Source organism: Notamacropus eugenii, chromosome 1 (assembly GCF_028372415.1).
Source record: "Notamacropus eugenii isolate mMacEug1 chromosome 1, mMacEug1.pri_v2, whole genome shotgun sequence".
NCBI classification, from domain to species: Eukaryota; Metazoa; Chordata; class Mammalia; order Diprotodontia; family Macropodidae; genus Notamacropus; species Notamacropus eugenii.
In genome coordinates this window covers 109,542,075-109,556,376 of record NC_092872.1, presented here as the reverse complement: position 1 = coordinate 109,556,376, position 14,302 = coordinate 109,542,075, and the positions used below count along the sequence as shown (strand labels likewise).

The window sequence follows — 14,302 nt, the reverse complement described above, 5'->3', positions numbered from 1 at the left end:
GGGGGAGTGGAAATGATGAGCTTAATTTTATACATGTTAAGTAGTGAGTTTCTTGTCACTAGAGAGATTCAATCAGAGACAGGATGATCAGTTGTTGGGAATGTAGTGAGTCAGGTTAGTGCTCTGAGAAGGAATGCCCTTTAAATTGCTTTCTGATTTTGTGATATAAATTTTTATTGAGATTATGACTTAATCCCTTTTGATTTTAGAAAAGCAGTATAGTATAGAACATTGAAAAGAAGACCATTTCCCCTGAGTTAAATTCTGACTCTGGTTCTTGCAAACTGTGACAGATCATGGGTAGGCATTTAACCCTGTGAACTTCAGTTTCCCTATCCTTAAAATGGGGTTGTGGCTCACAATAACACACTTTCTACCTCACAGGGATGTTAGGAAGGTGAGTGCAATATGAATGTATTTACCCTTAGCTAACATATCTGAAAATCAGAGATTCCAAGAAATTCAGAAGACAATGTTTATGTCATGGAAAAAGGTTTTTTTGATAGACAATAGAAAAAGTCCTTATGTTCTTCTAAGTTCATGATTTTACAGGTTGGTCCTGGTAAGTAAGAATAACAAATCCCCTGAAGAATTCAAGTTTGCACTATTTGAAATTGCAATTATATAAATACAGTCATTGGCTCCAGCCCAGCAGAAATATGCAATATGAATTCAAATAATGCAACTGCACTCCTTGAGACCTGGTACTACCAATTTTTTTTTTATTTTCCCACTACCACCTGGTGATAAATTTAATTAAATATAAGACTTTACAGGAAATGTATTGGAGGATTTTAATATCATAGATTTAAAGCCTGAAATTATCTTTGAGGTCATCAACTCCAATGCCCTAATTCTACAGAAGAGGAAATTAAGGCTTAGAGATATTCAATGACTTATCTAGGGTCACATAGTGTCTGAGGTGGAATCTGAATCTAGTATTCCAGACTAAGTTCAGCGTTCTAGTCACTATGCCACACTTCCTCTTTTCCAGTGGACACTGCTTCTATTATAGTCTATTCTATTTCCCTCCTTCCCCATTCCCCTGGGTATAACTCTTTCTCCCTCTCTCTCTTTGTTCACCCTTGCCTGGATGTCGCTCATCCTATTTCTGCCTGTTAAAAAATCTACTTTCCTTCAAGAGCCAGATCAGGCACCACTTCCTTAGGCATGTCACTTAAGCCCTGTCTGCCTCAGTTTCCTCAACTAAAAAATGGGGATAATAATAGCACCCTCCTCCCAGGGTTGTTATAAGAATCGAATGAGATATTTGTAGAGAGCTTAGCACAGTGCTTATCACATAATAAACACTTTATAAATGCTAGTTATTGTTACTGTTACTTTTATTATTTCCTCCTACCAGAAGCCTCTCTCTTTCTTTGAGCTATAAATGCTCATTCTCTCCTCAGATTATTTTATATTTATTTTTGTATATGTTATATTCCTCACCTCTTCTTCCCTGCCCAGGAGATTGTAAACTGACCAGGCTTTCTATTATATCTCACTGCCTCTCAATACAAAAAAGGACATTTAAAAACTGCAAATAAAGTTTTTATAGTTTAGGTGAAGATGAGATTGTGATTGAATGGTGACAGATATTAGAACCATATTTTAGGCTTGATTTACTCTGGGGACAAAAAGTCAGGCTATTAACATCACTTTTTGGATGTCTGAGGACAAAATAGCCACTAGGAGTTGATGCTTGTCTGGCAGAAGATAACAGACCATTCAGGCTAGGAAGTTCCACCCACCTGAATCATCTCAAAGTGACTTCAATGCATTTCCTTATTGAACATCTTTCTTCTACTATGGCTAAGTAAAATTTCCCTTTTTAAATATTGAGGGACCTACCAATATCTCATTTCATTCCAATATCAAACAGAAATCTCTCTTTGCTAATTGTTTCATTTTTGTCTCTGTGTTGCCAGCATTTATGACAATGTTTCAAATAGAGTAGGTGTCCAATAAATGTTTGCTGAATGTAATCCAGCTTCTCTAAGACATACCAAATTTTTGAGATAAGTCTAAAAAGGTGTGTTGGAGCCACATTGGAATTGTTTTTGAATGGCAAACTAAGGAATTTGGAAAATGCAATATAAATGAATTATTTGTTAGACAATGGGGAGCCACAGAAAGCTCTTGAAAAATGTGATGATGTTATCAGATCTGCCCATTAATTAAATTCATCTGAAGTATATAGGATGACCTGAAGTTAGGGAGAGATTAAAGCCATGGGGGCCATAGCAGAAGGTCTTTCTTTAGCCTAAGCAAGAGGTAATGAGGACCTGAATCAATGAGACTGTCAGCAGTGAGCACAGGACAAAGTCTCTGTGTATTATGAACCGTTTGTTCTCTTACTTTCTCTGTCCACAATCTACCATCCCATAGTCTTCTATCACTCTTACCTGACTCACTGCTATGTACAGCCCTTCATTAGCACCAAACAAAGCCTCCATTGTGAAGGATGGACCTAGCCCCAAAACAGAGTCTCACACATTGTCTATGTTATATTGTATTTTTATCTATTTTATAAAATAGTCATCTATTACATTTTCATCGGCTTCAGCAGCAATCTGGACTATTGTTGGCATTTCCACCACGTATTTGACTCCTCTGCACTATACCACACTGCCTCATTTAGAAGAGGTTTAAATTCCAAAGAAGGTAGTTTTTATTTTAACCTACAGATAATAAGGAACCACTGGAGTTTATTGAGTAGAAAATTGGCATGGTCAGATTCAAGTTTTTAAGAAGGTCACTTTGGATGGATTGATATGAGGAAAGATAAAGTAAGGACACCAATCAGAAAGTCATTGAAATAGTCTAGAAAACAGATGATGAGGGTCTGAACCAGGGTGATATGTGTGAGTGGAGAGGAGGGGACATATGTGAAAGATTGTTGTAAAGGTAGAAATGACAAGATTTGGCAACTGATTGCATATATGAGATGAGATGAGAGAGAGAGAGAGAGAGAGAGAGAGAGAGAGAGAGAGAGAGAGAGAGAGAGAGAGAGAGAGAGAGTAAAGAGTCAAGCATGACTCAAAGGTTTCCAACTTGAATGATTGGGAGAATGGTGGTGCCCTCAACAGTAGTTAGGAATGGGAGAAGGAGGGATGTGGAGAGAAAGATAAGAAGCTAATAGCCAGATACCCTTGGGTTTGACTTTCACATTTTCTCCATTGTCATACAATTTTCCTCTACATTTTCCTCTAAAATAACGACTAATAAGATAAATAAAAGCTCTTCAGTAGGGTCCTTTATATTAACATAGAGCATAGTTTTATTTTTCATAATCATGAATAATATTTTAATATGGCTAAAACTTTTTGTCATTAAATATACTTGGTATACAATTCATTTGTATTCTGTAGTACTTACCAGTTTAAACTTTTTAAACAACTCATTTGTCCCTATGTTAAGAAAATCATTCTGAATATCTTCTAATTATAAAGAGTAGTATGGATCTGGATTTCAGGAAGAGCTGGATTCAGATCCCACCTCTGACTAGCTGTGTGACCATGGACAAGTCAATTAACTCTGTGAACTTCAATTTCCTCATCTTTAAAATGAGTAGAATACTGCTAGTATCTTCTCTCAGGATTGCTATGATACTCTAATGAGATAATGTATATAAAGTGCTTTACAAAATTGAAAGCTATTATTATTTGATAACAAATTATTCTTTGGGCAGAAACCTGATTGAAATCTCATAAGGAGGGCAGGGGTAAAGATTGACTGATATTGGAGAACACAATTTCTGATTTTCTTTGAAGGTCAGGACTAAATCCCATTATCAGCCTTCCTTGAGGGAAAGGAAAATGGTAAAGATGCAGAGCTCTGCCATTCCACCCCATCTACACCCCAAAATTTCCGAGGAAGAGTCTAAATATTTGTGTGGATTTATTCATAACACTGGTCTCCCCCCAGCATCAGGTTGGAATCCCCTCCACTTATACACACTGAGATGTTATGAGGGAGAAGAGATAAACAGGGAAGAACAAAGACTTCTTTGGAAGTTAGTAAGAAACTATCATGGCCCTTCCTTATAGTAGAAAACTCAGGTGCAGAATGTCCTCTCTGGTGTTAAATGCAGTTGCTTTTGTTTAACTTTTTCCTTGTTATAGCAAAGGCCCTTTGATTCAGGAGTCAGGGAGCACATCTGGAAATGACTATGATATAAAAAGCAAAAGTCATCATAAGCCTTATTTTTAAAAAGAAAAAGAAACAATGATGGGAATTTTCACTGGCCTACCTTTTTGAACCATTTCTGATCAGGGTTCTTCCTCCTCCTCCTGCTAGTCCCCTAGCCAGCCCCATCTCTCTTTCTGCTGAAACATTCCTCTGACCTCTGTCAACACTATGTGCAAAGCACTGTTAGGCCCTGGAGAAGCAAAAATAAAAATAGCATTTGCTCCACTCTCAAGGAACTTAGCTATTTAATTGTAATTAATTGTGAGGGCAAATATATCTATAATGAGCATATGTGGGAAAATGTTCAGTCATTTCAGTCATATCTGATTCTTCATGACCCCATTTTGAGTTTTCTTGGCAAAGACACTGGAACAGTTTGCCATTTTGTTCTCCAACTCATTTTTACAGATGAGGAACTGAAGGAAACAGGGTTAAGTGGTTGGCCCAAGGTCACACAGCAATCAGATGTCTGAGGCCAGATTTGAACTCAGGAAGATGAGTCTTCTTCATTCCAAAAATGAGATAAGCACTAAAGAAAGGTACAGGCAATGTGTTATAAGAGGTTTAAAGAGGGAGGTTTCATGAGGATGATAATAGTATTATTTCACTTTGCCTGGGTATATCAATCTGTGATGCCATCGGTGTGGGAAACTCCTTCCACAGAATAAGGTCTGTAACTTGTCTTCAACCTATAGTCTTAGTTGCTTGGGGGCACTAAGAGGTTAAATGACTTGCCTATTGTCATAGTAGCCAGCATATGTCAATGGCAGAACTTGAATGCAAATCTTCTTGCTTTCTAGGCCAACTCTATGTTCTATGACAATACAAGGGCCACTTGTCTAGGATGTTAGAAAAGGGTCTCCAGTGAAATTTCTTGAGCTAAATGTTCACTGTGGTCCCTTTAAATCTCAAGATACAGTGATTTTGTGAAGTAACATTCCTATCTTCTTTTCAAGCTAGATTTTTCAGGTTGTTTTTTTTTTGTTTGTTTGGTTTTTTTTTGGCCTGTTTCCTCTTCCTCTGCCTAGAATTCACAAATTCACAAAATGTTCACCTGGGAAGGTGTCTTAAACTTAATCTGTTCCAGATGAGAAGATGAGAAGACTAGTAGACTAGTAGAATATAATTTCTGACTTCAAGTTCAATCCATGCTACTTTAACTTGTGCTGCCTTCATTAGAAATATACTGGGCAGCTAGGTTGTGCCAGTGGATAGAGTGCCAAGCCTGGAATTAGGAAAGACTCAACTTCCTGAGTGCAAATCTGGCTTCAAACAATTAGCAGCTGTATGACTCTGGGCAAGTCACTTCACTCTGTTTGCCTCAGTTTCCTTATCTGCAAAGTCATCTGGAGAAAGAAATGGAAAACCATTCCAGTATCTTTGCCAAGAAAATTCCAAATGGCGTCGCAAAGAGTTGGCTATGACTGAAAAATTGACACAACAGAGACATTGCTGCTAAAGCAAAATTTACACTACAAAATGAGTAGAAGAAATATATGTATATGTGTGTATGTGTATATATATGTAATAGAATTTAAAGCTGAAAGGGGTTAAGAAATTGCCTCTGATATACTGCTCTCAATTCCAGAACACCAGACCATTTAGTTTACTGCTACTGTGAACAGGCACAGCCCCTCAAGGAAACAGAGAGACAGGCAATCAGATCAGATCTTGTACATTGTAATTATCTGCCTTTATCAGCAGAGCTCCTTCTATTCACTGATATTCTTCCTGGGCTCACTGCCATATGGTTAGCAAGCTTTCACCTCCTTGCACCTCTTAACTCCTCTATTATGAATCCATAACTGCCAAAGATCAAGCTCTCCATTTCCAGCTCTTGCTGCTCCATATCTCATCCCCATCCACCTCAATCCTATCCTTATAATAACTCATTCTGTTTCTTTCTATCCTTCCCACTGTGTCTCTGGAATACTTGACCCAATAATTAATTTCCAAATATCTCTTTATTTTAGACCTTTTCCTTTTATACTCTTTTTCTCTTCTTGCTCTCACTGAGACTTGACACCCCCAGATAACAATTCATCCCTGCCCATCCTTTCCAGTACTGGTTGTTTTCTCTCATAATACCCAACTCACTGGTCTTGGAGACAGAATCAGAATATTCCTTTGTTCCCTGACATGTCATACAAACTCTCCCTCTTCTGACAGCATTCAGTAACTTTTGAGGTTCACTCTATCCAAATTAATCAATCTAGATCATTGTGGCTGTTATCCTTTGACCTAAAGGCATTCTCTTTACTTTCTCAATGACTTTCAACACCTGAGCCACTTTGCCCCTCTTGATCCCAACTTCTGCCATCAAATTAGAAGGCTTCAACATATATGTTGATGTTCCTTTAAATAACTTAACTTTTGTGTTCCTCAGTGTACTCAGCTACCATGATCTACTCCACCTTAACACACAGAATTGGCCACATATCTTGCTATCAGCCACAAGTCTTTATAATCTATTTTTCCCCAATTATAATTTCCAATCCTTCTTCCTTTCCATACTTTGCCAGTCCACCACCTCTGCTCTAGCTACAGCCTCCTACCTTCCCAATTTTAGCCCTCAACTCTACAGTAGACTTTTCTCTTAAATTCTTTATTCCCATAGGCTATTTCTGCTCACATTTTGTAAAACCTAATTATGGATTTTTTCAATCATCTGCTTCCTTTGCTTCTATTCACATGCTACTGAAAAAAATCTGGAGAGTCACACAACTCTACTGAGTGGTTCCACTATCAATTTGTTTTCTAACCTAAAGCAAGATAATTCTTTTATTCTTCCTTAATTGACTCTCCACAACAACTGTTGCAAACTTCTCTTGTCTCCTCAAACTATCGCAGTCTCACTTCTGCTTAGCCTCTCAGTTTAGGTTCTTACCTCATGTTTTATTGAGAAAATACAAATCTGTTTGCCTAAAGATCTTTCTTCTCATTTTACAACACACCCCCTTATTTCACAACTCTCTCCTTTCATTTCAAAATCCCTTGACACCCTCATCTAATATTTCCTCCTTTCCTCCATTTTCTGATAAAGAAGTGGCTCTTCTCCTTGCCAAGGCCAAATCTTCCACATGTATACATTATCCCATCCCTTCCCATTTCCCCCAGCAGACTATCACCACTATCATGCCTCCTCTCTAATTGTCCATCTTTCTCTATCTATTGGTACTTTCATTGTTATTTACAAATACACCCAAGTCTCTTCAATCTCCAAAAAAACCTCCACTACATCCCACCATCCTGGTTAACTATCATTCTATTTCTCTCCTTCCTTTCTCAACCAAATAACTTGAAAAAAAACTTTCTACACTTGGTTTCTCCACTTCCTCTCTTCCAGTTCTCTCCTAAATCCATCACTGTCTAGCTTACTACCTCTTTATTCAGCTTCCAAAGTTATCAATGATCTCTTAAGTCCTAAATCTAATGTCCTTTTCAAAATTCTTATCATTTCTTGTCCTCTCTCCAACATTTTTATCTCTGTTGACTATGGCACTCCTCCTGAATATTCTGTCCTCTCTGGGTTTTTCTGGTTTTCCTAACTTTTCCTTCACTCCTAATTTTCTGTTAAGGAATATCATCACTGAGGCGGAGCCAAGATGGAGGAGTAGAAAGACACACATACACTAGCTCTTCCCCCACAGCCCATAAAATACCCTTAAAGAAGGACTCTCAACAAATTCTAGACCAGCAGAAGCCACAGAACAATGGGGTGGAAGAGATTTCTAGCCCAGAATGACCGGAAAGACTGATGGGAAAGGTCTGTTGCATCCAGACTCAGAGCAGAGCCCAGCTCAGCCTTGGCTGTGCAGCACCAGGAGGAACAGGACCAAGCAGGCTTCAGGGACAGAATCTCCAGCAGTAGCACAGATCCCTCAACCCACAGGCACTAAAGGTCAGTGAGAGGGTTTTTTCGGCTGACTGAGAAGGGAGCAGGGTGTCCCCATAACTCAGGTCTCCTCAAGAGGCAGTAGTGGAAACAGCAGCAGACAGGGGCTCCCAAGGCAGGCAGCAACCCACATCCATTGTTGAAGGCCTCATTGTAAAACCCCTGAGGGAACTGAGCCCTGTGTGGCAGCCCTGCCTCCACCTGAGCAGTTGATCTTAATCTCACACTGAATAGCATTCTGCCATGACCTAAAGCCCCTGGGGGATTGGAGCAGCTCATCTGAATCCCAGCCCCCAGTGCTGGTTTGGTGGAACTGGAGGCGAGGTGGTTGTTGAGAGGAAACTCAGAAGTCAAGTAACTGGCTGGGAAAATTCCCAAAAAAGGGAAAAAAATAAGACCATAGAAGGTTACTTTCTTGGGGAACAGGTGTCTCCTTCCATCCTTTCAGATGAGGAAGAACAAAGCACATTGTCAGAAGAATTCAAAGCCCCTGCCTCCAGGGCCTCCAAAAGGAACTTAAACTAGACTCAGGCAACAGAAGAGCTTAAAAAGAGAGTTAGCAGTGTACTAAAGAAGAATCAAAAAAATGCTGAGGAAAATAACACCTTTAAAAAGAGGCTAACTCAATTGGAAAAAGAGGTCCAAAAAGCCAATGAGGATAAGGAGGCTTTAAAAAGCAGAATTAGTCAAATGGAGGAGAAAGTTCAAAAGCTCACTGAACAAAATAGTTCATTGAAAGAGACAATTGAGTTCAGGGAAATGAATGACTATGAGATAAACCAAGCAGTTAAAAAATAAAACCAAAAATTTGAAAAAATTGAAGACAATGTGAAACATCTCATTGGAAAAACAACTGACCTGGAAAATAGATCCAGGAGGAACAATTTAAAAAGTGTGTGACTACCTGAAAGCCATGATAAAAAAAAAAAAGAGCCTAAACATTATCTTTCATGAAATTATCAAGGAAAACTGCCCTGATATTCTAGAACCAGAGGGTAAAATAAATATCGAAAGAATCCACCAATCACCTCCTGAAAGGGACCCAAAAAGAGAAACTCCTAGGAATATTGTGGCCCAAATTTCAGAACTTCCAGATCAAGGAGAAAATGCTGCAAGCAGCTAGAAAGAACAATTTGAGTATTGTAGAAATACAATCAGGATAACACAGGATCTGGCAACTTCAACATTAAGGGATTGAAGGGCTTGGAATAGGATATTCCAGACGTCAAAGGAACTGGGATTAAAACCAAGAATCACCTACCCAGTAAAACTGAGTATAATACTTCAAGGGCATAGATGGTTATTCAGTGATACAGAGGACTTTGAAGCATTCATATTGATGAAAAGACCAGAACTATAGAAAATTTGACTTTCCAACACAAGAATCAAGAGAAGCATGAAATGGTAAACAGGAAAGAGAAATCATAAAAGACTTTCTAAAGCTGAACTGTTTACATTCCTACATGGAAAGAAAACATAACTCTTGAATCTTTTCTCAGTATTTGGGTAGGTGGAGGGATTGTACATACACACACACACACATACACATATATAGGTTGTACTGAATCAGAAGAGATGATATCCACAAAAATAAAATAAAATAAAAATTAAGGAATGAGGGAGGAAAATACTAGGATGAGAAAAGGAGAAATAAAATGTGGCAGGCTATAACTCATAAAAGAGATAAGAAAAATCTTGTTTAATGGAGGAGAAAAGGGAGAAAGGGAAAGGGGAAAAGTGAAGCTACTCTCTCCACATATGGCTGAAGGAGGGAATAACATGCTCATTAAATTTGATATGAAAATCTATCGTACATTACAAGAAAGTAGGGAAGGAGGTGACAAATGGGGTGAGGGGAATGATAGAAGGGAGGGCAAATGGGAGAAGAGAGTAACTAGAAATAAACACTTTTGGGAAGGGACAAGGTCAAATGAGGGAATTAAAAAAATAAGTGGGGATAGAGTAGGATAGAGGGCAATATAGTTAGCATTACACAACATGATTATCATTGAAGTCTTTTGCAAAACAACACATATTTCGTCTGTATTGAATTGCTTGCCTTCTCAGTGAGGATAGGGTGGGAGGGAGGGAGGGAGAGAAGTTGGAATTCAAAGTATTAGTAATGAATGTTGAGAATTTTTATTGCATATAACGGGGAAATAAGAAATACAGGGAATGAGGTATAGAAATTTATCTTGCCCTACAAGAAAAGAGAGAAGATGGGGATAAGGGAAGAGAGGGATGTGATAGAAGGGAGGGTACATTGAGGGAAGGAGTAATCAGAATGTAAGGTATTAGGAAGCGGGGGCGGGGGAGAGATGGGAACATGTTACAAAGTGATGTAAAAGCAATTAGTATTAAAACAATTGACTGAATTAATTACTGACAATAAATCAAAGACATCTTTAGTCTGGGGAAAAGAATTTTAGTCTAAATTTCCTAGAGGCAGATAACCTCAGGTAAAATTTGACATTGATGGAAAAATTAAGGTTTTAATGGTAAATTTGATTTTATGATTGCTATTTAACCAGGAACTAGACATGTATAGAAAGGCATATAAGTCACTTAAGACTTGCCCCAAAAGATGTTCCTTAGCCAAAGTGAAATTGTAGTCATATTTGAAACCTGATTATTGGAACTTGCTGTTTTAAGATGTTATGGAACTATTAAGTGACTATTCTTCTGAGTCTAACTCCAGGTATGGATAGCAACAAAGGCTGTCTGAGCCTCCAATCCATGATGCCAGTAAGCCTGTGAGATGCTAGCATGAACTGAAAAAGGTGATCTCATGGGAAGGGTGGGAGAGTGGCTGTTCAGTCTGGGCTAAGGTAGGATTCTCCTGACTCAATTTCCCCAGTGACACTTGGCAGACTTTTAAGCCTGACTGAATGCAAGTGGACAATCTACTCCTACCTGGAATTGACATGAAGTTGGGGAGATATTGTTCCCTGCAATGTCCCTACTCTTAGTGGCAATTTCCTATAGTCAAAAGATTTGTAAGCTTAATACTAGATCTATTAAATTATAGATTGTTGGTAGGGGAACATCCAATGTTAAGTCTAAAATTAAGCTATTAGGCTTAGGACTTTAGACCAGCAACAATAAGTTAGGGTCCTTTAATTCTTAGTAATACTGTGAAGACAATTAGGCTTATGAAGTTGGCATACATAAATATTATTTGTGTCTCGGTTAATGTTTAAAAAAAATTCTTTTGTGGTCTATATTGTAAGTGCTTTAAAAAGAAGTATCACCTGACCAAATGTGGAATTGTTTTATGTGATATAAACTGTGTTAAAAATGAAAAATAAAATAAAATTTAAAAAAATGAATATCATCATCTATGTCATACCCACTAATTGAGTTTGTGTCTCCCAAGCCTCTCTCTTGGGCCTACTTCTGTTTTATCTTTATATTCTTTCACTTGATTATATGATCAGTTCCTATATGTTCAATTAATATCTCTTTGCAGATGATTCCCATTGATATATATATATATACATTTATATCTAAATACATACAGATATAGCTTTAGCATCTCTCATGAAGTTCAATCTCTTATCACCAATTTCCTAGTGAACATTTTGAACAGGATATTTGAACTAACACTAGGACTAATGTCAGGAAGACCTAATTTCAAATCTGGCCTCAGACACTTAACTAGGTTTTTCACCCTGAATAAAACACTTAACTCCTTTCATTTTCTTAAGTATTTTCTTAACTATAAAATTGGGATACTAGAAGCAGTCAGGGGACACTATGATGCTTCTGGATTAATTTGCCTATCCCAAACATTTATTAAGTGCCTAAATGAATTAACCATTGTGCTAAGTACACTCTATAAATGTTATCCTATTCTACCTTCCCAACAACTTTAGGAGGTAGGTATTATTAGTATTCCCATTTTACTTATTTTTTTATTCTTCATTTTTTTGGAGGCAATCAGGGTTAAGTGACTTACTCAGGGTTACATAGCTAGTAAAAGTGTCTGAGGCTGGATTTGAACTCAGGTCTTTCTGACTCCAGAGCCAATGCTCTAGTCACTCTGCTGTTTAGCTGTGTATATGTATGTGTGTATATATCTATACACATATGTATGTGTGTATATGAATATATATGTCTATACACACATATACAACAACCTAGAGAAGAGAGAACATTCAGGAGGAGCCCCATGGTCAGCAGGGCCAAATGTTGAAGAGAAGTCAAGAAGGAGGAGAATTGTGAAAAGGATATTCGATTTAAGACTTAAGAGATCAATGTTAACTTTAGAATTTTAGTGAAGAGGTAGACAATGATGAATTTAGAAGAGATTTGGAAGAGAGGACATGGAGATACCAAGTGGAGACAGTTTTTTTCAAATTGTTTGGCTGAGAAAGGGACAAGTATATCTATGCATATAGATATGAACACTCAATAAACTATGGCTCCCTATTATCTTTACGATGAAATATAAGCTCCTGTTTGACATTTTAAAACTTTTCATAGCCAAGTTCCTTCTCATCTTCCTAGTATTCTTATATATAACTCCTCATCCACTGACACTGGCTGACGTGCAGTTCTACACATATAATGCTCCATACTTGCCTTTGAATTAGCTCTCCTTCATATCTAGAATACGCTCTTCATCTCTGCCTTTTGAAATCCCTGGTTTCTTTCAAGATTCAATTTAGGATTCATTTTCTACATAAGATGTTTTTCATAGTTTCCTCTGTTCCTAGACTCTCCCTTCTTCCCTCCTAGGTTACTCTAGGTCTATATATGTGCACATTGTCTTTCCTATTAGAACATAGGTTTCTTGAGGGTAGAGACTCTAACTCTTATCTTTATATCCCTAGAACCTACCACAGTATTTGCCATGTAATACATGCTTCACAAATGCTTTTGGATTGGTTGATCCAATCATAGGATCATAGATTTAGAATTGGAAGAGAACCTTAGAGATTATCCAGTCCAAACTCTTCATCTCATACATGAAAGAACTAGAAGTCCAAGGAAGAGAAGTCATTTCCCACTGTCACAAAGCTAATATGCCAAATATCAAATTAAAAGAAAAAAATAGAATGACACTGAGGGATGCCAGAATTCTAGTAAAAATGTGGAATTTGAAAGTAGGTCTCCTGTCTTCAAATTCACCACTCTTTCCGTTACTCTAGGAGTACATGTGAGGGAGGCAAGGAGATAGAAATTAATGTTTCAAATGAGAGTATTACATGGTCGATAGATTTCTACTATACATCCTGGCTGTATACCAGCCCAAGTCATAAGTGGAGGGGGGTCCTTATTAATGAGGCTGTACATGGTAAAGTTTTTTTAGTATGTAAAAAAATTTCGGAAAACAATGAGTTGGTCAGATGAGCTGGTTGACAATTCAATTCAACAATAAAAAATATTGTGTCTACTGTGTGCAAAGCACTGAAGAGAGAAAAGAAAAAACAGTCCCTGCTCTCAGAAAACATATTCCAGAAGGATATTATGTATGAACACAGATATACAAAGGAATTTATAGCATTTTCAGGAGATTGAGGGAGATCTAACAACTGTGGAGATCAGGGAAATCCTTATGTGAGGAGGAGATGGCATCAAAGTCATGTTTTGATGGAAATGAGGGATTCTGTGAAACAAAGGACATTACAGAGGTGGGGGACTCCTAGTACAAAGCTCTGCTTACCCTGTGCAGGCTTCCTCTTCCACAAAGAGAGCAAATTTCAACTTTTCCTGTAGTGAGCAGCAGTGACTTCTAGATCCTAAAGATGCTCTGTTTCTGTGGTGAGCAGGAAGCTGTATTTATTATTTATGTCCTTGATATGTCATCATGATGTATTTTCTTTTGATCCAACTGCCACTGCTGGATACTTTCGACTATTTCTCAGTCCTGGGTTTACTTTGGCAAAGAAAAAAATGATAAACATTCACTTGCCCAAGCCCCAGTGCACCACCTCCTGCGTTTGGCATCAGATCTCAACTCATGACTAATTCTTATTTAGCTATGTTGGGAGGAGCCCATTTTTACTGCTTGTGGAGTGATTATATTCCCAACCCTTCTCATTGGATAACTTGTCATGCCATTTGACGTGGAAAAAATGAACGAGTTCATACCAGTGGTGCAGATGATATCAATAGCTAGGCTGGGTTCTAATCCACACAGCAGGTTAAACCACGCATTGAAAAGAAAAATGATGCAATGCTAGTAGGCTTTATGAAAGAGCACACTTGTTC

At 37.9% G+C, this 14,302-nt stretch overlaps 1 long non-coding RNA gene across 5 annotated transcripts in view; it reads right to left on the bottom strand.

The window, feature by feature from the left end:
* Positions 1-14,036, bottom strand: part of LOC140505765 (uncharacterized) — a 52,676-nt gene extending 38,640 nt beyond the window's left edge. For all 5 annotated transcript variants that reach the window (XR_011967655.1, XR_011967657.1, XR_011967653.1 and 2 more), the window contains exons 1-2: positions 13,755-14,036; positions 4,253-4,381 (exon numbers count right to left, since the gene is read on the bottom strand). This is a non-coding gene — a long non-coding RNA (uncharacterized lncRNA). The remainder of the gene's footprint in view (positions 1-4,252; positions 4,382-13,754) is intronic.
* Positions 14,037-14,302: the final 266 nt, after the last annotated feature.